Below are 25,217 nucleotides of genomic sequence, written 5' to 3'. Positions count from 1 at the left end.
CGGATTGATAAGCGTTGACATTAATGTTTCTTCGAATGAAAGGGGAGGTCTCGCATGGGTCTTCGCTCCCGCAAGTACAGTTGTGGGCGACGATGGACTGAGAGGGTCCTCTTGAATGCTTCGCAGGAGGAAGGATGCCTCTTAAGAGATGAGTGCCAACCAGGAGGACCATGTGATTCTGTGTCAAAAAGCGATCGGACTTGTCAATGAGTTGTGTAACAACAACGTCCTGGAGGATGAAAAGTGCCTGGAATTTGTGTTTGCCTCCTCGGGTCAAAGTCCCAGCATAACTGAGTCAGGTAATGTGAGTAGCAGTTGTTGTAACTTCCCTCATTTACAGGATGGACAATTAACAGACATTAAAATGGGTGCTACTGTAGGCTGTGAACAAAGTTGGGGAATAAATTGCCTCTCATTAAAGTTACACAACTAATACCACAATACCTCGCCAAAAACCCGAATAACACCGGAAGTTTGGGGTAAAAGTACATTCGCTTCGCTTGCTTAGAGCTGGGCAATAAGTGTGCGGGTTCACTAATACTTTACGTAAATTACGCTTAAAATGCAAAATATCCTGTGTTGGTTTCAGAAACTATAACATTATAACGTTTGATTCTAAAATACTACTCTATTTCCATTTAAAGTCTCCAAAAGTACCAAGAAGTGAAACTGAGAATTATCCTTTGTTTTTATTCAACTTGATTCTTCAACACGATAGTGAGAAATACAATCAGTTTGCGATGCAAGTTGTTCTCTGGCAGCCTGTTGGCACTAGAGGGAAACAGTGACCGGTTTCACCCAGGGCAGAAACCAGTTCTCCGCGAGACGAGGAAATCAACTACCTCACTTAAACTGGCGGTGCAGGGGAAAGGAGCGAGGCATAACACTTACAGCTCTCTTTGAGTGGCGAATGTTGACGGTTGCGAGAGTTCCTTTTAACAGAAAAAAATCTCTCCTTTTAACAATCTGAACGAAGACTGCCGCGAGTTCCGGGGAATCACATTAGATGGTAGGTCTGTTTTTGGGTTGACTTCGTAAAAAGAGAGACAAAATGTGTTGTCTGCATAGATTATCAGAATAGAGGAAAGCTCGATTTAAGCATCAGAAATGATCAGAATCGGTGGTACCGTCTCATGTTGGAGCAAGATCCAATGTGTGTGTCTGTAGAGGACAGGGTGCGTCGAGCAATTTCACAATATAACTGTATAAATCATCAAATCTCTGCCACATTCGGTGTCCTTTTATGTTACAATGAGCTGGGCTGGACTTAAAAGCTTTTCCGAACGCTATGGCGCGACTTCCCTTGATCCTTTCTCTTCGATTCGTTTGATGTTACTCGGTGCTTAAGTTACTCGTGAACTCCCAAGTCCAGGGCTGCGTGGACATTTAAAGTTGCGGGTGAAGTTGTGCAGGTACTGTGCCGAGTGAAGTTATCCCTGCAGCTGTTGATTCCCAGTCAATGCCTGGGCTGCGAACTGCGATTCGGCACTGTTCCATCTGGAGCAGTGTTGCAATCGTCTGCTAAGCCATGGGGTTGTGCCCTGGAGCTGTTCAGTGCTGAATCTTAGCGTGGACAGTAGATGTGTAAACCGCCAGCCCGTAATGGGGAGATATTCAGTTCCTTCACGATTTTGTTTTTTTTTTATGTAGACATTTACCTTCAGAAATACCTATAGAAAGCTGGATAATCTTAGGCTGTGACTTAATGTTTTGTTGGATTGACGAAACATTTTTTTAAAATGTTGATGCATAAGGATTTTTCAATCTCCAGAATGAATCTTCAAATATTATATAACTATTATTTTACCATGGCATGGAATTCGGATCGAGATGAATGCTGAATTATTTATTTTAATGACCTACATGTACAAACATCCGAGACACGGATCAGGACCCCAGGGAATGAGTTCAAATTTATTTTGCAAGTTACTCCTATCTTTTTGCTGGGCGCATGGATTTGTATTCTGCCAATAATTAAAGAACCGAACAGCCTTGACCGAGTTGGAGAAGCCATTTTCAACACAAGGGAGGAAATAACTTAGATTGAAGTTGAACTCGCTGTAAATTTAAATACCCCTTTAAATTCCACCTACGCGCAGTAGTTAGCGGGTTCTATATTTTTCTGTCTATCCAAACATATCGCCCTTTGGGGAGGCTTAGTTTGAGTAGAACGTGGATATTTAGGTTGAGTGAAACTTCCAGCACTCGTTTTTAGGTGAAAGACCTGCCTGTAACTGAAACTCAATCTACAGAAAGGCAAAGTTCATCGCTTAGCATTTTTAGCTGCCACTTTCCTAATGGAGGGCGATCCCACAGTAGACTGGAGGTAAATGCCAAATCTTGTGGGAGGTCCCGAATTCTTCACATCGCTTTCTTTCCAGAGCAGAATTCTTCATATCCGCAAAGGCAGTGACTTCCCTCGAAAACTGCGGAGAGACACCGAAGGTTGGAAACACCGCCTGCATATTTACCAATTGCTCCGTTCCGCAAGTCTTTCCAGTCTCGTGCACCAGAACGGCAGTAAATCACACATGAGACTTGGGGCATTTTCCGTTGTTGTTTTATTTTATCACTGCCCGATTTTATCGTTAGCCGAGGGTGTCACCAGGTTGAGGTTCCTGATTGACTCGCTTGGTGTTTTTTACTCCTATTTCTTACCGCACCTGAATTTTATCTTTCATCTTTCATTGATTGACTTCGCCACAAGCATTGGGGATGGAAGTGTTCCCCTGCGCCATGCACAAACCTTAAGATGCTAAGTAATAACTAACAGGTGCACACTTAGCTACCATGGGACTTTCGGTGCTGCCATTCAGAACCTTGCTCTGTTGCGGTGGGATCGCATTCAGGGAGATGTGATTGTCCAGGGTGTAGACATCAGACAGGGCCCTAGGGAACTACTTATTCCGGGATGATCCTATATATTATCCATTTTAATGCGAGTAGCAAGGCTGTGTTATTTGAGTCTAAATGGGGTGAGTGAAGAACAAATGGACCAATTAAACATTAATGGGAACTCTTCACAATTTGGTTCTAAATGGGCAGCCACGTGCATGGCTTCCAAAAATTATTTCTCCATCTTTAATAAAATTCTTTCCAATAGTGTATTTTCTCCTCCATAGGTTCATTTCAAACATGAGGAGATCACAAGCTATTTCTGTTTCTTTTATATATTATGAGTTTTTATAATAATGTTTGTAAGTTGGTTTAGATGTGTAAATCCAATATCCTTGGTGGGGTTAGAATAATGGGTACTTGCACTGAATGATGATTCAATTTTGCAAAATTCAATTTTGTGAGATATGATTTACTGTTTCATACATTAAGACATATTGCTGTTGTTTCTTCAGAATAGTGCATCCATTTAGTAAAACTGGGTACAGTTTGGAGTGGTAAATGATGCTTATTACAAACAAATCAGTAACCTAATCTAACACAGATGCAAAACATTGCAATAGATGGGAATCTAAGCAATATATACTGGAAATATTCACCAGGTCAGACCATTGAAAGGAAGACATGCAGCCAATATTTTAAATTAATGATCTTTAGAAATAACTGAATACTTTTTGGTGCAACAGGTTTCAAACATATCCCGATGCAGGAAATATGCAGGAATGGTGGTCAGCTGGGTACATCTGCAACTAAGTAGAAGATGGGGATGATTAAGTGTCCAAAGTGTTGATGGAATAAAGAAAGTATAGAGAGTCATGGGAAAAGTAAAGATATGGGAAACTGGTTACTGAAGTACTGTGTGGCACATGGCCAAGTGGTTAAGGCTTTGGGCTAGCGATCTGAAGGTTGTTAGTTTGAGCCTCAGCCAAGGCAGCCTGTGTGTCCTTGAGCAAGGCATTTAACCACACACTGCTCCTGCATGTTTATAGCCCAGTGGCAGCAGTTCATGCAGTGTAAAGGAAAAAAAAAAGCAGGGACATTGGCAATAGTTGAGCTCATTGTTAACTTTGAAAATATCAATGATACTGTAACATGCAAAAGGCAATCATATAGTTAGGGTGCCTAAGAATTTTGCACAGTACTGTATTTGTCAATGTGGAGCAGAGAGTGTGTTTGTAAATCTGGTGGGAGCAAAGGGATTTGGGAGTGAAGAAGGTGCGATACCAGTGGAGGGGTGTGGGACAGGTGGCAGAGAAGGAGTGCCGGGGTAGGGGGTGGTACAGGTGCAGCCACACACTGTCCTGAGACACCAGGCAAAGTCATTTGCTTCCAAACAATTGACCGTGAATGAATGCCTTTCTGGTACTTCCCATGCCTTTCCCTCTCCCTTCCCTTTTTCCCAACCATGATTCCCCTCTCCCTGTCCCCTTCCTATTCTCAGTCCGCAATAGAGACCTATATCAGAATCAGGTTTACCATCACTCACATATCTCATGAAATAAGTTTTCTTTTGCTGCAACAGGATGCAATATAAAATTACAACAGTACTGTGCAAAAGTCTAAGGCACCCTACCTATGTATATATGCCAAAGACTTGCACAGTACTGTACACAATTATTCATGACCTCTGAGTGACTGTTTTGCACAGGAACAGCCTAATTGGTAGATCCATTCAGTTCTGTTCATCATGACTAATGGGTAAGTGTTCTGACTGATACTTTGTTTAGTTTGCTCCATAAAGTTGTCAAGCACAAACCTAGGCATTTTCTATCCATCTAAGTTATCAAATAATGTTTTCCAGCTGTACAACTGGTCAAAATGTTACATTAAGGGGCTGAACATAAGGCAATATTAGTAACTGACATTCAAAATGAACACTTCTCTTCTGATTTTACAGTGTTTCCAAAGAAATATAATTTTACTGGGCACTCTGGTATTGATTTGTTTATTTGTTTATTTTGTGTCATGTCAAATGATGCAGGTGATCATGGCCTTTCCATGACCATGATTGCTCTTGGCAAATTTTTCTACAGAAGTACAAATTTTTCTACGATCTTATCTGTCTGGAGTCATTAGCCACACAACCAAAGCATGATATGTACCAGCTGCTCATACGACCATCCGCCACCTGCTCCAGTGGCCTCACGTGACCCTGATCGGGGGGCTAAGCAGGTGCTACACCTTGCCCAAGGATGGCCTACAGGGCAGCAAAGGGAAGGAGCGCCCTACACCTCCTTTGGTAGAGACATCTCCACTCCATCACCCTCTAGTATTAGATTTGTAGTAAACTTGCATGTTTTTGGTTTACACCCAAGTTTCACACTCTGGCAGAGTATAGTTTTGATCCTTCTGGTTAGTCTTCATTGACCCTATACAAGTCTTTTTTTGATTGATGAAAACAGGGTCGAGGCCAGGTAATTAATTAACAATAATGGTAATGATTATGTTTTTAATGATATTTTCAAACTTTAATGTGATACAGTAGACATGGCACACTTTCTTTAGGCACTTACAGAATGACTTCCTTGGAAGTCAAGGGTGCCAGCTCTTTCAGAATTTGAAAGCTTTCCCAGTAAGTCAGGAACTGAAAATAATGTTAATGAAATATCTAATACAATGAAAAGGAAATGCTTGTCTTTTCGCACATGTAAAAATGATTACACAAATTACACTTGCTTTGGAATTCATTATTTCTATTAAATTATTAATGGCAGAAATTATGCCAAGAAATTACTGACCCAATACATTACTCCTGTTTCAGTCTCCACAAATGCTGCCTGGTCTGATTAGTATTTCCAGTGCATTCAGTCTTAATTCCTGATGATTTGGAGTTGTGTTGTCAGGTTGAGACAATTTGCCGAGACTGCATGTCTGAAAAAGTTTACTTCTATAAATCCACTGCCCAGAAGTCTGGAATGGAGCAGCAGTGGAAAACCAGTCAATACCCTGCAAGCTCCTTAAAAGATTAGTCACACCCCTCTAGTTCTTTTTTCCCTTGAAGGTAGCAACATTTTAAAATTTGTATATCATTTGGATGTTTCAGCTTCCAATCCGATTAGAAGTTACCAATTAAGCTCCTTCACCATCCCTTTGTAGAATGCATGAATACTCATATTAAATCTGGTTCACATTAAATCTGTATCCTCAGTGTTACATTGAACAGATAAAAACAGGGATGTGAATGAAGTCTGTAAAATAAGTATTCTATACTACTTTCTGAAGGACAAAGAAATTAATAGCGTTAGCCCTGATAATGAATGGAGACCATTATCCATATCTATTTGCCCTCTCTCCTTGAAACATGCCATGGCTTCCCATTTTAATCTTAATTTACTGGAATTCCTTGTGATATTCCTCCCATACAGGCCTCTGACAAATCACACTGAGAAGCCAGTTGTTATCTAAAGCATTAATGAAGCCCCACGGGATTGTGAGGAAGTTAATCTCATTCTCTCCCGCTCATCAATTTTCTTGGAGTCATTGACAACAGTTAAGAATGTGGGTCTCCTATATCTTTTCATATTCATTTACATGAATTTCTCCCATCCTTATCTATTCTGTTAGAGACAGTTGTAAAGGCTTCTCTTGTTTCATGCCATTAACACTGGTACCTCTCACATCTCCCCCCACCACACAAAAAGATCAATCATTGACCCCTTCTTAATCATGTGCCATCTTTCATTTTCCTAATCTGAAAATAAGGTGCAATTTTCTGCAGTTAAACTGATATAACCTTGTCTCATCTTGCCAACATCTCTTATCTTTTTTACTTTATCTAAATCACTGGTTTGCTTGCCCAAACACCATTGTTGGATGAACAGAAATATTCTTTAAGTAACAATCATAAGGAAAGAACTTTTCTTTAGTTACCCAGTAAGCTGATGCTGATACCACAGTGTACGCTGGAAATATTAGAACCCAAGTGCAGAGGAAAGGCAGACTCTGATGTAGAGACAGTGTCAAAAGTTTATTCCTAATAATTTCAATAGAACATTGGTGGCTCTGCCGAGTGACTCTGCAGACTCTCCATATCTATTTGCCCTCTCTGCTTTATCCATGCTAGAATCTGTCCTGTTAATAGCATGGTCTTGTTAAGCAACCTCATTGTGGCACCTTGTCTAAGGCTTTCTGAAAGTCCAAGTACACAACATCAACCAATCCGCCTTTGTCTATCCTGCTTGTGATTTCTTCAAAGAATTCCAACAGATTTGTCAGGCTAGATTTTCCCTTGAGGAAAGCATGCTGACCACAGTCTATTTTATCATGTACCTCTAAGTACACTGACAGTTCATCCTTAATAATCGACTCTGACTTCCCAACAACTAAGGTCAAATGAACAGGTGTATAATTTCCTTTCTTCTGTCTCTCTGCCTTCTTGAAGAGTGGAGTGCTACTTGCAATTTTCCAGTCTTTTGGAACCATTCCAGGATCTAGTGATTCTTGAAAGATCATTACTAATACCTGCATAATCTCTTCAGCCTGCTCCTTCAGAACCCTGGGATGTGCGCCATCTGGCCCAGGTGACTTATCTACCCTCAGACCTCTCAGTCTCCCATTCTACTTGCATATTGAAGTCTCCCATGATTATTGTAACATTGCCCTTTTGGTATGCATTTTCTATCAATCATTGTAATTTGTAGGCCGCAACTTTACTATTATATTGGGATCTGTATACAACTCCAATCAGTGTCTTTTCACCCTTGCAGTTCCTTAGCTCTATCCACAATGATTTAACACCTTCCGATCCTATGTCACCTCTTTCTAATGATTTGATTTCATGTTTTACCAACAGAGCAACACTGTCCCCTCTGCCTTCCTTCCTTTCCTTTTGATACAATGTGTGTCCTTGGGCATTAAATTCCCAGCTATAACCTTTCAGCCATGGTTCAGTGATGCCTACAACATCATACCTGCCAATCAGCAAGCTCATCTACTTTATTCCATACACCGCATGTGTTCAAATGTTACACCTTCAGTCTTGTATTCACCCTTTTTGGTTTTATCTGCTTCTTACCTTGCATCTCATCCTGTTGACTGCAATTTTGCCCTATCAGCAGCCTCTCCTCACTACACCTTGCCTCCGTATGTAAACCAGCTGCCTCATCTTCAGCACTATCACCCACCTTTCCTATCATACTTCTTGCATTGAAAAGTAGGCAGTGCAGGACACGAGCTGCACCACGCTCAACCTTTTGATTCCTAACTTTGTCTGAGATCTTACCAACATCTGTGTCAACAACCTCTCCACTAACTGTTCTGATACCCTAGATCCCATTCCCCTGCAACTTTATTTAAACCCCACCATGCAACATCAATAAACATTCTCACTAAGATATTAGTTCTCCAGTTCATGTGCAAACGTCCCTTCTGTACAGGTCTCACCTTCCCAGGAGGGAGCTCAATGATCCAAAAACTTATACCCTCCCTCCTCCACCAACTCCTTAGCCACGTTTTAAACTGTGTAATCTTTCTAGATCTAGCCTCATTAGCACATCGCATGGGTAGCAATCCTGAGGTCGCAACCCTGGAAGTTCTGCTCTTTAACTTATCACCGAACTCTCTATACTCCCTATTGCAGAACCTCATCACTTTCCTACCTGTCATTGGTACCTACATGGACCATGACCTCTGGTCATTCATCCTTCCACTTAAAAATGCTGAGGACTCGATCCAAGATATCCTGGACCTGGCACCTGGGAGGCAAAATATAATCTGGGAATTCTCGTTCTCAACCACAGGACCTCCCGCCCATTCCTCTAACTAATTAATCCCCTTCCAGCACAGAGTGCCCTTTCTCCCCTTTTCCTTTCACAGTCATAGAGGTAGGCTCAGTGCCAGAGACCCAGCCACTGCAACTTTCCTCTGTTAGGTCATCCCCCAACAGTATCTAAAATGATAAACCTGATGTTGATGGGGATGGCCACAGAGGTACTACTCTGCACTGGCTCCTTAACCCCTTTCCCCTTCTCGACTGTTACCCAGTTTCCTGTGCCCCACACTATCTTGCTATATGTCCTATCACCCTTTCAGCCTTCCCGAATGATCAGGAGTTCACCCAGTTCCAGCTCCAACCCCTTAACGCAGACTGTTAGAAGCATCAGCTGGATGCACTTCTCACAGCTGTAGTCATCAGGGACAATGGCGGTCTCCCTGCCTTTCCACATCCTGCAACAGGAGCATTTCATTATTCTGCCCGGCATTTCTACTGTCCTAGATGAGCAGATATAAAAAAGAAAAACTTTAGCTTTTCTTTTATTTTGATTTCTCTGACTAAATTCTCTCTTTGCAGAAGCCTTGAGTCTCAAGATCACCACTATATCTACTCAGACAATGGTTGCTGCACTTACCCCCATCTTCCTCTAATTTGCTCTTGCTGATCAAGCCCAAACACCAATTGGTCACTGGTCAAAATTCTTTACTGCTGTAGCACCCACTGCTGGATTTTGTTCTTGGCCAGTGGACCTGATTGAAATCCCCTCCTCTCAAAATTTCTGATATCTGGATTAGCCACTGATCAAAGTCTTGTTGACCAGTGGCCAATCCAGAAGGGAAGCAGAAGAAAGCTGAACTGCCAACACCTGGTTCTACTTTTCCCGTTAGCTTGACTTCTCTGTGTGCTTTACAGTTAAGTATCAATAGTTGCTTGTGTGACCACTGCCATTCTCTTTTTTCCCAACATGATTTTATGAAAGGATATTTTATTTCACCAATTGAATAAGCTTTTTGAGGATTTAACCAATAGGGCAGATAATGGAACTGAAGGATGTTTTACAAAATAGACTATTCAATACAATACCAAACAAACATTGTTAAGCAAAGTCTGTTGTGGGTAACATATTGGCACAGTCAAAGGGTTGGTTATGGGGTCAAAATATATGGATTGGTTATGGGGTCAAAACTAAATGATTGGCTTGTCAGCTGTATAGCTGGGGGATTTCAGAATCTGTTCTATATTCACAGCTATCTATAATGACACAACAAAGGGAGTGATTACTGATGGGACAAAATTAGGTGGGGAAGTGAGTGATGTGGAAGCAAAAAAGGACACAGAGCTACAGATACTAAGTGAATGGGCATGAAGGTGGTAGATGAGATATTCGTAGTACATAGAACACTACAGCACAGGAACATGCCCTCTGGCCCATAATGTCTGTGCCAACCATGATAACAGCTTATAACTAGACATTGTCCTGCATATGATCTATATCTCTCAATTCCCTGTCCGCTTGAATGCCTCATATACGTTCCTCGCACCAACTCCTCTGCCAGCATGTTCTTGTCACCTAACACTCTCCTTGTAAGTAAAGAAACCTTGCCACATGAATATCCTTTGTAACGAATCTCCCATCTCGCCATAAAATTATATTGTTTAGTATTTGATATTTCCATTCTAGGAAAAGGAATCTGACTATTGACCCTACCCTTTCCTCTCATAATTTTATATATTTCTATCTGGGCAGCTCCCAGTCTCTGACATTACTGAGAAAACAATTCAAGTTTGTCCAACACTTCTCCAGGACTAATGCTCTATAATCCAGGCTACATCCCGGTGAATCTCTTCTGCACCTTCTCTGAAGCCTCCACATCTTAACCCAATAAATTCCTATGAGGACTGGATCAACCACTCACAGCAGCTCAGAAGTTTAGTGATCAGATTGTGATTTAGGGTGCTTTTGGAAAGGGATCAGTGACTCAAGTCCATTTGGAGTAATTTAATGAGAGAAGCATGCTTGAGTTACTTATGAATCCAGGCTGTGAGGGTGGGAGAGTTCATGAATTAGGATTATTTTGGTCAAGAGGATGATAGGTGGGTAACAAAGGTTTTAGTGAAGTTGTTGGATCTGGATCTGGTGATTACAGATTTCACCAAAAGTTCAAAGGTTCAAACTTTCAAACATTCCAAGGTTCATTTATTATTGAAGTATACAACTTGAAATTCTTCTTTTCTGGGTAGCCATGAAACCAAGAAAGAAAAGAAAGGCAGCACAAACATTAACCCCCAAACCCACCTCCCCGCATTAAAAATGAACAAAACCGGAGCTCCAATCCCTCCTCCCCACACACAAAAGCAAGAAAGATCGGGTGAAAAACAGAGAATATAAACTAATGTCTATAGTCCAAGACCACATCCAAAATGCAGAAAACCTGGGCAGCACTCTCCAGACCCAGCGGCAGACTCTCCAGTACAGGGCGATTAAAAGACACGCAGCCGATGTTCACCCTCAGCACTTGCCTTGCTACTTCAATCTCCCTTGTTGCTTTTATCAGCAAAATAGAGCCTTGCAATGGCTCATGCCCCATCCCACAGCCTTCCTGCTGTGAAGTCTGCGCATGCTGTCTCTGTCTCCCGGAATCCCCTTGGAGACTGCAGAGCGCTGAAACACCCAAACGATTCCAAGTATCCACATTCACCTTGTTTCAATCTCCCTCGTTGCTTTACTCAGTGACTAATGGAAGATTTAACTGGCAAGATGCAGTCGAACATCAGCTGACAGCTTGCCCCCTATGACATTCCCATGTACTGGCACTGCCTCCCAGAATCCTCTCAGGAACTGGAAAGCTTTGGAACACCCAAACGATCTTCAAACTGCAAATCACAGGTTCTAACAGTTCCAGAATTACATCCAAGATGAAAAACAAACATAAAAGGTATAATACAAGTGAAATATATAGTTTCATGATCTGTCCAGGAGATATCGACTGAGGGGATGTTGTATGCATGTGCCATCTTGACTGGAAAACCTTAACCAAACGTACACAAAAGGATTATAAATCAGGACTTCACATGTGGAAGCCCTTTTACTAAAAATTGCAATCAGATGCAAGTGGGAGTGGGTGTCACAGTAATATGGTCATGTAGGGAGGTAATTACAAAACTTTTCAAGTTCATTTTCTTATGCTGTGGTGAGCTGGGACCTACTCAATGAGAAACTGAACCCTTGGGTGCCAGAGGAAGTAAGGTCATAAGACCTAGGAACAGGATTAGGCTATTTGGCTCCTTGAGTCTGCTCTGCCATCTTATCATATCTGATCAATATCCACTCTAACCCTATTCTTCTGGCTTCTCCTCATTACCTTTCGCACCCTGACTAATCAAGAATCTATCAGCCTTTGCCTTAAATACACCCAATGACTTGCCCTCCACAGTCAATGAATTGCACATAGTCACCATTCTTGGCTAAATAAAGTCCTCCTCATCTCCGTTCTAAATAGATATGCCTCTATTCTGAATCTGTGTCTTTTGGCCCTAGACTCCACCACTATGAGAAACAATTGCTCCACAGCCACTCTATCTAGGCCTTTGAATATTTGATAGGTTTCAATGAGAACACCCCCCCCCCCTTCTAAATTCCTGCAAGGCCTTTAGCCATCATACAAAATCCCTTTTATTCCCAGAATTATTCTCATGCACCACCTCTGAAACCTCTGCCATGTTAAGACATCCTTTCTTAGAGAAGGGTCCCAAAATTGCTCACAATACTCCATGCGAGGCTTCACCAATGCCTTATAAAGCCTCAGCATTACATCCTTGCTTTTACTTTCTAGTCTTCTCGAAATGAATTCTAACATTCCATTTGTCTTCCTCACTACTGACTCAACCAGCAAATTAACCTACAGGGAATCCCGCACGAGGACTCCATTTGCACCTCAGATTTTTGAATTACCTCTCCATTTAGAAAATAGCCTATGCTTTAATTCCTTCTACCGAGATACATAATCATTCAATTTCCAACACTGCAACCTGTCTGGCATTTATCTGCTCAATCCTCTAATCCGTCCAAGACCTTCTGCAACCTCCCTACTTCCTCAATCCTATCTGCCCCTCCACTTGTCTTCACATGAGCCTTTAATTTTATTATCTAAATCATTGACATACACAAAAGAAGTGATTGGTGTGGGAGAAGTGGGTTTGAATTAATAGGAAACTGGCATCAGTATTGGGGAAGGAGGGAGCTGTTTCATTGGGACGGGCTCCACCTGAACCGTGATGGGACCTGGATCCTAGCAAAACTAGGGTTGTGGATGGGGGGGTGGGGGTGGGTTCAACAGATTGGAAAAGTATGGATAAAGTAAAAGGGAACAATGTCCATAAAATATAAGCAAAAGTTAAAGAAAGAGAAAAGTAAGAGTGGATTGCAAAAAAGTCGTGTATAAGAGACAAAGATTACTAGATTTTAAAGGCACCATGAGTGTAAGGGCACTTTATCTGAATGCCCGTAGTATTCATAACAAGATCGGTGAGCTTGTGGCATAACTCAGTATAAAGGGGTATGATTTAATAACCTTTACAGAAGCATGGTTACAGGGTGGAGAGGATTGGGAATTAAATATCCAAGGATATCAGGTAGTATGGAAGGATAGGCAGGAAAGCAATGGAGGTGGGGCAGCGCTCTTAATTAAAGATGATATCAGGGCAATAATGAGAGACAGTATAAGATCTAAGGTGCAGAATGTTGAATCCATCTAGATAGAGATTAGAATAGTAAAGGGAAAAAAAATCACTGGAGGGAGTTTCCATCGGCCACTGAATAACAACAGTACAGTAGCACAGGCAATAAACCGAGCAATATCTGAGGCATGTAAGAATGGAACAGCCGTTAACTTGGGGGACTTTAACTTACGTTTAGATTGGGTGAATCAAGTTGGTCAAGGCAGTCTTGAGGAGGACTTCACAGAATGCATACGTGATATCTTATTTGAACAGCATGTAACTGAATCTACAAGGGAACATGTTATCTTGAATCTGGTCCTGTGCAATGAGGCAGGTAAAATTAGCAACCTCATAGTTAGGGATCCACTTGGAAAGAGTGATCACAGCTTGACTGAGTTTCTCATACAAATGGAGGGTGCAATAGTTTGATCTAAAACTATTATGCCTAAACAAGGCAGGCTACAATGATATGAGGGAGGAGTTGGATAGGGTAGACTGGGAACACTGGTTATATGGTGGGATGGTTGAGGAACAGTGGAAGAATTTCAAAGAGATTTTTCATGGTGCTTAACCATGGTATATTCCAGTTGAAAGCAAGGCCGGTAAGAGTGGGGAGAGCCAGCCTTGGATAACAAAGGAAATAAAGGAAGGTATCAAGCTAAAAGCTCATGCATACAAAATTGCCATGAGTAGTGGGAAAATGGAAGATTGGGACAACTTTAAAAAGCAACAAAGAACCACTAAGCAAGCAATAAAGAAAGGGAAGATAGATAATGAAAATAAACTAGCACAAAATATAAAAATTGATAGTAAAAGTTTTATAATGATATAAAGTGGAAAAGGGTGGACAAAGTGAATGTAGATCCCTTGGAGGATGAGGAGGAGGAATTGATGTTGGGTATTGAGGAAATAGCCGAGGCTTTGAATGACTAGTTTGTGACAGTTTTCATGGTGGAGGACACATCTAACATGCTGAAGAGAAATGATGTGGATGCAATTGGAGGGGAGGAACTTGATACAATAGCTATCACTTTAGACGTGATGCTGATCAAATTTATGGGCCTAAAGATAGAGAAGTCCCCTTGGCCTGATGCATCCCAGGGACCTGACAGAAATGGCAGAGGCTATAGTTGAGGCTTTCATGATAAATTACTAAAATTCTCTGGACTTTGGGCAGGTCCTGGCAGATTGGAAGAAGGGGAATGTTACACCTCTGTTCAAAAAGGGATCTAGGCAAAATTCAGGTAACTATAGGCCAGTTGGGTCAACATCTCTAGTTGGGAAAATGCTTGAAGCTATCACTAAAGAAGAAATAGTGAAGCATTTAGAAAGAAATGGATCCATCAGGCAGACACAGCATGGATTCAGCAAAGGCAGGTCCTGTTTGACAAACCGACTGGAGTTCTTTGAAGATATAATGAGTGCAGTGGATACAGGCAAACAGATGGACATTATATCCTTGGATTTCCAGAAGGCATTTGATAAGGTGCCACATAAAAGACTTATCCGTAAGATAAGGATGCATAGAGTTGTGGGTGATGTACTAGCATGGATAGAGAATTAGTTAACCAATAGAAAGCAGAGAGCTGGGATATATGAGTGCTTCTTTGGTTGGCATCAGTGATGAGCAGTGTGCTGCAGTGGTCGGTACTGGGCCTGCAAATGTTCACGATATACATTAATGATCTGGAAGAGGGGACCGAGTGTAGTGTATCGAAGTTTTCTGATGACACTAAATTGAATGGAAAAGCTAATTGTGCAGAAGATATGGAGAGTCTGCAGAGAGATATAAATAGGTGAAGTGAATGGGCAAAGGTCTGGCTGATGGAGTACAATGTTGGTAAATGTGAGGTCATCCACTTTGGAAGGGAAAATGGAAGAACAGTTTATTATTTAAATGTTAAAAGGTTGCAGCACGCTGCTGTGACTTGGGAGTGCTTGTGCATGAATCACTAAAGGTTGGTTTGCAGGTGCAACAGGCTATCAAGAAGGCAAATGGAATGTTGGCCTTCATTGCTAGGGGGATTGAATTGAAGAGCAGGGAAGTTATGCTGCGACTGTACAGGGTACTGGTGAGGCTGCATCTGGAGTACTGTGTGCAGTTCTGGTTTCCTTACTTGAGGAAGTTTATACTGGCTTTGGAAGCGGTGCAGTGGAGGTTCACCAGGTTGATTCCGGAGATGGGGGATTACACTACGAGGAGAGATTGAGTTTCTCGGGACTGTACTCACTGGAACTCAAAAGTATGAGAGGAGATATTTATAGAAACATATAACATTATGAAAGTGATAGATAAGATAGAAGCAGGCAAGTTGTTCCCACTAGTAGGCGAGACTAGAACTAGGGGACATAGCTGCAAGATTCCGGGGAGTAAATTTAGGACAGAAACGAAGAGGAACTGCTTTTCCCAAACAGTGGTAAATCTGTGGAATTCTCTGTCCAATGAAGCAGTGGAGGCTACCTCAGTAAGTATATTTAAGACAAAGTTGGATAGATTATTGCATAGTAGGGGAATTAAGGGTTATGAGGAAAAGGCAGGTAGGTGGAGATGAGTCCATGGCCAGATCAGCCATAATCTTATTGAATGGTGGAGCAGGCTCATTGGGCCAGACCCCAGATGGCCTACCCCACCCCAATTTCTTGTGTTCTAATGTTCTTCTACAACGCTGACCCCTGCAGAACACCACTGGTCAGTGGCAGCCAACCAGAAAAGGCTCCCTTTATTCCTACTCTTTGCTTCCTTCCAGTCAGCAAATTCTCTATCCATGCTAGTAATTTTCCTGTATTAAAATGGGCTCTTATCTTGTTTAGCAGCTTCATTTGTGGCACCCTGTCAAAGGCCTTCTTAAATACCAAATACACAACATCCACTGATTCTCATTTATTTATCCTGTTATTTCTTCAAAGAATTCCAACAGATTTGTCAGGCACGATTTTCCCTCAAGGCAACCATGCTGACTTTCACAGATTTTAATATGTGCCTCCAAGTACCCAGGGACCTCATCCTTACCAATCAATAACTACGTCTTCCCAACTGCTGAGGTCCAGCTGACTGGCCTTTCTTCTGCCTCCCTCTTTCTTGAAGAGCCCTCTGGAACCATGCCAGAATTTGGTGATTCATGTAAGGTCATTACTAATGCCTTCACTATCTCTCCAGCTACCTCGATAAGAATCCTGGGATGTAGTCCAACTGGTCAATGTGACTTATCTGACTCCAAACATTTCAGCTTCCAACACCTTTTCCCTAGTAATAGCATCTGTACTCACTTCTGCACCGTGACAGTACTTGGCATACTACTGGTGTCTTCCACAGTGAAAACCCATGAAAAATTCTGATTCAATTCATCCACCATTTCCTTGTCCTCCATTACTACCTCTCCAGTGTCATTTTACAATGGTCTGATATTTACTCACTACTCTACTCATTATATATCTGAAAAATCTTTGATATTGTTATCCACCTTACAGACATATTTTATCTTTTCCATCCTTATGACTTTTTGGTTGCCTTTTTTTGTTTTTTAAAAAATTCCCATCCTCTAACTTCCCATTAATTGGTGTTCTATTTTATGTCCTTTCTTTTAATTTTATTTGGTCTTTCAACTCATTTGTCAACCACGGTTGCATAGTTCTGCTTTTAGAATCCTGTTGCCTTTTGAACTTCCTCCAGAAATTCCGGCCATTGCTGTTCTGCCGGTCATCCCTGCCAGTGTCCCTTCCAATTACCTTTGGCCAGCTCCACTCTCGTGCCTCTATAGTTGTCTTTACTCTTCTGTTACACTGAAGCATCTGACTTTATCTTCACCCTCTCAAATTGCAGGGCGAATTCTATCATATTGTAATCACTGTTTCCTAAGGGTCCTTTACCGTAAGCTCCCTAATCAAATCTGTTTCATTGCGCAGTACTCAATCCAGAAACACCTTTCCTCGAGTGAACTCAACCACAAGCTGCTCTAAAAGGCCATCTTATAGGCATTCTGCAAATTCCCTTCCTTGGGATCCAACACCGACTATACCCAATCTGTCTGCATCTTGATATCCTCCATGACTATTGCAACATTGTCCTTTTGACATGCCTTTTCTATTTCCCATTGTAATTTGTAATACACATCCTGGCTACTGTTCAGAGGCCTGTAAATCACTCCCATCAGGGTCTGTTTACCCGTGGACTTTCTTAACTCTACCCATAGGATTTTACCTCTTCCAATCCTATGTCAACACTTTTTAAGGATTTAATTTCATTATTTATCAGCAGAGTTATGGTAACCCCTCTACCTACGTGTGTGTCCTTTCAGTATAATATGTATCCTTGGATGTTAAGCTCCTAACTATAATCTTCTTTGAGCTACAAGATGCCCACAACATCTACCTGCCAATCTCTAACTGTGGTATGAGCTCATCTCCCTTATTCTATATATTGTGTACATTCAGATATAACACCTTTAGTTCTGCACTCATCACCCTTTTCAATTTTGTCCACATGTTACAATGCAAGTCATCCCACTGTCTGCAATTTTGCCTTATCATCTGTCTGTCCTTCCTGATAGAATCACAACACACTGCAACTAGTTGTATATTAACTGCCCCATCCCGACCCCTATCACTCTGGTTCCCAGCCCTCGGCTAAATTAGTTTAACCCGCCCACAAGGATATTGGAAGTAGTGCTTCAAAAAATACATTCCTTCATCCTTTACCCAAGTGTGGCCAACAACAAGCATACCTTATTTTGTGAAGGAATATTGCATCAGAATGATGTAATGATGTGCGACTTTAATACAGAAATCAGGCCACTTATGCCAGTTTGATTTGACTCAGAAATCATTGCAATCAAGTCTGAATTTCTCAAGTCTGAAAACATTGTAACGTTTTTTGAAATGATGGGAGATATTAAAACAACTCAACTGATATTTGTGGAGGGAGAAATAAGGTTTGCATTTCAGCCCAATTATCTTTCATAAGAAATGGCAAAAGATCAGACAGTTTTAAGAAGCATAGAAATGATTCAAGTAATTTGCGATAAATGGGAAATGGACAGATTTAAATAACATAAAGGATGATGTGCGTTGTGAGGAAGGTTACTCTCCCTATCACAGGAGTTCCCTTTGTTCTTTCCTTTCTTATGCTGTGCTAAATCCTCTTTCTCTTTCATTTCTGATGAAGAATCATAGAGCTGAGCCAGCTGTCCTTTTCTTTCACAATCGTTCACTATATATATGTTAGTTAAGTTTAAAGTAAGTAGTACAAAGAAAACAAATAAAAAAAAGTGAGGTAGTGTTCACGAGTTCAATGTCCATTTAGAAATTGGATGGCAGAGGGGAAGAAGCTGTTCCTGAATCATTGAATGTGTGCATTCAGTCTTTTGTTCCACCTTTCTGGTGGTAACAATATGAAAAGAGCATGTCCTGGGTGGTGAGGATCCTTAATGATGAACACTGCCGTCCTAAGGTACCACTCCTTGAAGATGTCTGGGATACTGTGGAGGCTAATACCCTTGATGGAACTGACTAATTTTACAACTTTCTGCAACTTACTTAAATCCTTTGCAGTACCACCACCACCCCTAACCCCACATACCAAATAGAGATGCAGCCAGTCAGAATGCTCTCTGCAGTATTTTTGTAGAAGTTTTTGAGTGTTTTAGATGACAAACCAACTCTCCTCAAACACCTAATGAAATTTAGTCACTGTCTTGCCTTCTTTATAACTGCATCAAATGTTGCATCCAGCTTAGGTCCTCAGAGATATTGACAGCTCAGAGCTTGAAATTTCTCATTCTCTCTACTTTTGATCCCTCCATGAGGACTGGTTTACGTTCCCTTATTTTACCCTTCTGGAGTCCACAAATAGTTCTTTCTGTATGATGTGCTGATAATTCACTCTATGTAATTCTCATAGTTAAGATATCCACTGCCTGTGCAGTATTTAGCTTTTGTAGGAGGTGAATGTTAGTGTTCAGCAAGACCTGGATAGACAAAGGCTAATATTAAGGGCTGGGAAGCAATTAGGAAGACTTTGACATTCATTGAAAGGAAGTTGATGTTCAAGCGTAAAGAAAATTTTTAAAAACACTTTTTTGAGTCCACAACTGGAGAGTTGTGCACAATTTTGATTTCTGTCTTTAGGGATGTGCTTGTTTTAGAAGTGTTGCATCAAATGTTTGCGAGGTTGATTCCTGGAATGAATGGTCTATAAAATGAGATTGAGTAGGACATGTCCACATTCTGGAGTTTTGGAAGCAAAACAGGAGATTTCAAATTGTTGTTGATTTTCAGGACAGATGTTGAAAACTAGGCAGTATAGCTTCAGGATAGATGGCATACATTTGAGGCTGAGATTTGGAGAACTGTGCTATGTTTTGTAACTCCAGAAACTAATCGAAAGAAAAACACAGGAGCCTGGGGATACTTGTGTCTGCTTAATTTCTTTAGTCAGGTGCTCACATATGTTGTGGTGCTGTAAAGATATATTCCACCCGCATACTTCTTACATATAATAATCATGAATTATGTGAACATTTAGGAATGCATAATCAAACCATATGTTTACAGTGTTACTCAAATATTCCTGAAATATTAAGTACACAGCACTCCTCTCTGCTTAACTATAAACTCCAACAATATAGAATGCATCTCAACTCAAATATAGATAGATAGATAGATAGATAGATAGATAGATAGATAGATAGATAGATAGATAGATAGATAGATAGATACTTTATTCATCCCCATGGGGAAATTCAACTTTTTTTCCAATGTCCCATACACTTGTTGTAGCAAAACTAATTACATATGTAACATATTGTTCTCTAGTCTAGTCTATATAGACTATATGATACAAATACCATATAGATATCCACAGCATAGTACAGTCGGCCCTCCTTATCCGTGGGTTCCACATGCGCGGATTCAACCAACTGCGGATTGGGAAAATCCAGAAGTTCTCTCTCCAGCACTTATTGTTTGAGCATGTACGGACTATTTTTTCTTGTCATTATTCCCTAAACAGTATAACAACTATTTACATAGCATTTACATTGTATTAGGTAATATAAGTAATCTGGAGATGATTTTAAAACACAGGCAGTCCCCAGATTATGAACAAGTTCCGTTCCTGAGTCCATCTTTAAGTCGGATTTGAAGTCGGAACAGATACATTCAGTATTATTTAGCGTCAGTTAGTCACATGTTTGTGTTAGTATATGGTATATATTTTACCTCTCTATGCACATAAAACACTTAAGAAACATATGTATTTCAATAATTAAACCATTGTGTTGCTTAGTAATAATTGTAGCTTTCATCGGGGCAGGGCTTTTCACATGCTCCATTAAAATTGTTCCGATCTTTGACCGACTGTAGCCTAACGCTTTTCCAATGACCGATGGAATTTTACCTTTTTCCAATCTCTTTATCATTTCCACTTTATTTTCAATCGTGATCATGATTATTTTTGTGAACAGAAACACTGCGGATTCAGAGCGGCGCTGGGTCCTAAAGACCACCGCACTGAGACAGGTTAAATAAGGTCCGGGGTTCCGCTGGGTCCTGAAGACCACAGTACTCATCAGGCTAAATAAGGGACTTGACCATCTGCGTTTTTTGGTATCCATGGGGGATTGGCTCTGAGACTAAGTAGGGCCGGCTGTAAATTTTAAATTCTCCCATTTGGGGCTAAAGATTTAATTGCTATGGAGTATATTTTACTCTTGTGGGAATGAAGTATTTTCTGACAAGAGGCAGGTCACTCTGCTGGGCAGGTGAAACTTGTGACTGTGAAACAATCTCAGGTTCTTGGGCCTCCTCTGTAGTGTTTGTAGGAGTTGAGTCTGGGACTGCTGGAAGTGCTTCTGACAACTCTGGACAGCTTTCTTCTCTAACAATTGACTCTCATCTCCTCAACTGCTCAGTGTGTCGCCTCCAGATGATATTAGATGCAATCTCCACCATGTAGGAGAGTGATCCAGTTCTGTCTTTAATCTTTCTAAGTACCCATTTTTGATCACCTCCGTAGTCCCTCAGCAGGACTGCTCTCTTTGAGTGAAACATCAAACCTCCTTGATTGAGGAGCCCTCAATTTGTCTCGGCTGTTTGTCCTGCATAATCCTTCTGAGATTGGGTTTGAGGAGATCCAAGGAGAAGCACAGCTGATGAGTTGTTGGCTGTGGAGTGTACTGCATTGTGATATGCGAGGAGAAAATTGGAGAGCATCTGACTCAGTTCTGCTGACTTTGATCGCAGTGTGTTCTTTAGACTCTGGACAAACCTTTCCACTAGGTCATTTGTAGATGGGTGGTACAGTACAGATATAATATATTATTTCATACATTTACAGGAATGACTGAAACTGTTCGATAACAAACTGTGGTCCTCTTTCGCTGACTAAGTGTTCTGGAACACCAGATCATGAGAAGAGGCTGTTCAACATATCAACAGTGTGTAAAGGTTTAGTAGCATCTTTTGGGAACTCTTCTGGCAATTTTGTAGCTGCATCCACTACTCACAATAAATTTGTGCCCATGAATGAATGGCCTGGCAAAATCCACATGAAACTTCTTCCAGGAAAATGCAGGCCATCCTCAGGGATGGAAAAGCTCTACTCTTGGCATCTTCTGGACATGATAGCAAGCTGCTCAATCTGCTAACCTATTCCAAGCCACCGGACAAAGTTCTGAGCCAATGCTTTCATTTTTACCATGCCAAGATGGCTAGCATAAGGCTCCTTCTATACTTTCGCTCTCAGCTTGGATGGTACAACAACTCTCAATCTCCACATAAAGTAACCTGCATCAAGGGCAAATTCATCCTGGCACTGGTAGTAATGGGGGAACTGGAATTTCTGCTGCACATTCCAGCCATTTTGGGTTGACCTGAGACAGTGATGGCTCTATTCTTGTTTCCCTTTTGATCATCTCTGCGGTAACAGGGAGATTTTCAATTTGTATTAGGGAGGGGTGATCTCTTTTGTAATTTTTTTCCAGGTATTTCCTTTTCCAAGAGTAAACAGGACAGCCCATCAGCATTCCCATGACATGTTGTCCTCTTCAATTCTATTTTGTATCATGTCCTCCCTTGTAACATCCTTCTGTGGATTGAAAATGAGTATTAATGGTTGATGATAGGTAACAAGGGTAAACTTTCTCCCATGCAAGTACTGATTGAAACGTTTACAGCCCAAAACAGACTCAAGGCTTCTTTTTCAATCTGTGCATAATTGACCTCTGCAGCAGTAAGGGGACAAGATGCTAAGGGAATGAGATGATCACTTTCACCACTCATCACATGTGACCTGACTGCACCTATACCATAATGCAGGACATCACAGGAAATCTTCGCTGGATGTTGTAGATCATAATGTGTGAGTGCAGTGTCTGACATGACCGTTTTCTTTGCCTTTTGAAAAACCTCCTCATACGGCTTTCTTCATTGCCATTTCTTTCCCATCTGTAATAATGAGTTGAAAGGGTAGAGCACATTAGCCAGGTTTGGCAGGAACCTGTTATAGTAACTGACAAATCCTAAAACAGGCCAAAATTGTGACATGTCCTTTGGCCTTGGGACATTCACCACTTCTTGAATTGTCTCAGCAAAGTTGTGTAAATTCTTGTCTGTCAGTGGTGTAACCACAATAAATGTTGCTTGGTTTAAAGGATTCACACTTAATGCATTGTGCTCTGAGCCCATAATCTTCTAAGCTTTTTAACACTGTCTTGAGATGTCAGAGATGCTCATTGCCATCCTCACTGGTAACAATGATGTCATCCAGGTAACACTGATTGTAGCTCCTGGTCCATAGCTTTCTGCCAGAGTGCAGGTACAAGTCTATTATAATGATAAAGCCCTTTGTGTTTATGCTGAGAAACAGTTTTGAACTCCTCTTCCATCTCCAATTGTAGGTAGGCCTCAGCTAAGTCCACTTTACTGAAGTGTTTCCCTGCAGAAAGCTTTGCAAAGAGGGTAATAATCTACTTTCAGTACTGGGTTGATGGTGACCTTAAAATCACCAGAGATCCTGACAGACCCATCCTGTTTGGCTACTGGCATGACTGTTGTTGCCCATTTGCTCCACTCAACCTTGGAAAGACTTCCTTCAGGCTCCATGTGCTCTAGGTCACTGGATGCTTTATTGTGGAAGGAGAAAGGAACTGGATGAGCTTTTTAAAAATATGGGTGTGGCCTTTTCATTTAACGCCATCTTAAGCTTGTTATGTTTTTGTTTTCCAATGTCATCCTTCACCTCTGCTGTGGCATCATCCAGTAGCTTTCTTTATTCACTTTCAGTTGACTCTATTGCTGGGGATCTGGTATGCAAATGTTAGATAGATCTCCAATTGAATTGTGGTTGTTCCAGCCAATCACAGCCTCACAATGTTGACTCTCCTGCTGTTTTTACCACATACAGGCTCAATGTGACTTGCTAGTTGTTGTATTTCACGAATGTCGTTCCCACAGGGGTTACCTTTTCTCCAGTTTAAGTTCGTAGTTCGTAGTTGGATATCTGGAGCCTTCAGTTCAGCATCTTTGAAATTCTGTTCAAACTCATTTTGGAATGATGGAAATAGCTGAGCCAGTGTCCAAATTCATTTTAATTACTTTGACTTTCACTTCTGATGTATGCCACATTGCTTGCCTCTTGTTTGTTTTCAAATTGTAGATCTTAAGGCTACACTGTCCAGTTTCACTCTTATGATTATCAAAGTATTCATCATCAACATGCATATTAGAGCACTTTATAAAACGGAGAATTATTTTTTTTTATCTTTTTCTCTCCTCTGTATAGTTGTCTGCCTGACATGTTATTTGTATGTGTCTTACTTTGTTACATTTTCTGCAAGTTTCCTCTTCAAAGCTGCATTGGTCTGGTATACATGAGTCTCTGCCACAATGGTAACATAATTTGTTTGGTCAGGTAGGTTTCTCGTTAGACGTTGCAATTTTGTTCGCAGCCGATTTCATTCTCGACTGCAATTCAACTGCTTCTCTGGCTGCTGTTTCTATTGATACATCAATTTCAACTGATCTTTTAAATGTGAGTTTAGCTTCAGTTAGGATCCATTTTTGAATGTTTTCTTGTAAGATTCCAGAAATTGAACTGACAATATTTAGACAATCTCTTCAATTCAGCCAAGTGTGCTGAAATGGACTCCCTTTCCTTATGATTCCACTCATGAAACCTAAAACATTCTGCAATTAACAATTGTTTTGGTTTTAAATGTTCCTGTGTTACATCCATGATATCAACAAAGCTCTTTTTTTCTGGTTTAGTTGAAGTAGACCAACTTCGAAGTAGACTGCTTGCCTCTCCACCTATTGCACTCAGTAACACTGGCACGTGTTTTTCAAAATCTGTTTAGTATACACCATCCAGTTACCGGTTGTGCAATTGAATTCATCTATCCTCTGATGTCTTTTTATTTATGATTATTATTACCAGGTACTTACTGTTTATGAAACTGTGGTTGGAACCATTGCTTGTTAACTTAGTCCATTTTCTGCTTGTTTTTTTTAAACCTCACCATTTCTGTCCCCTTCCCAAAAAAAACACATGCTGCACTTGTTTTTTAACACTCAACTGTCTTTCTCCACTGCTGAAAAAAAAGTGCTGCACTTCAACAGGTAGGTAGCCATCTCAGGTCCATTCTAAAACTACCTTGTCACCACTGTTAGGTTTTGGAACTAATCTAAAGTATAACATGGAAACCTACAGGTGCTCCTGTCTGCTTAGTTTCTTTCCTTTTCTTCAGTGACACGCTCACATGTGCCATCGTGGCATGATGACGTATGCCATTCATGTACTTTTTACATATATCCTGTAATAAATTATGTAAACAACAAAGAAATCTTAATCAAACAACATATTTACAATATTACTCAAATATTACTAAACTGTCAT

General features: G+C 40.9%; 1 protein-coding gene across 2 annotated transcripts in view; it reads left to right on the top strand.

Annotated features, from left to right (window-relative positions):
- Positions 1-905: 905 nt before the first annotated feature.
- LOC140732005 (synaptotagmin-6-like) overlaps positions 906-25,217 on the top strand; it is a 476,663-nt gene continuing 452,351 nt past the window's right edge. For both annotated transcript variants that reach the window (XM_073054070.1, XM_073054069.1), the window contains exon 1: positions 906-1,009. The gene's annotated coding sequence lies outside the window, so the exon portion shown is untranslated. The remainder of the gene's footprint in view (positions 1,010-25,217) is intronic.

Source organism: Hemitrygon akajei, chromosome 8 (assembly GCF_048418815.1).
Source record: "Hemitrygon akajei chromosome 8, sHemAka1.3, whole genome shotgun sequence".
Classification (NCBI taxonomy): domain Eukaryota; kingdom Metazoa; phylum Chordata; class Chondrichthyes; order Myliobatiformes; family Dasyatidae; genus Hemitrygon; species Hemitrygon akajei.
The sequence above is the reverse complement of the archived record's forward strand: the minus strand, read 5'-3'. Positions and strand labels throughout refer to the sequence as shown.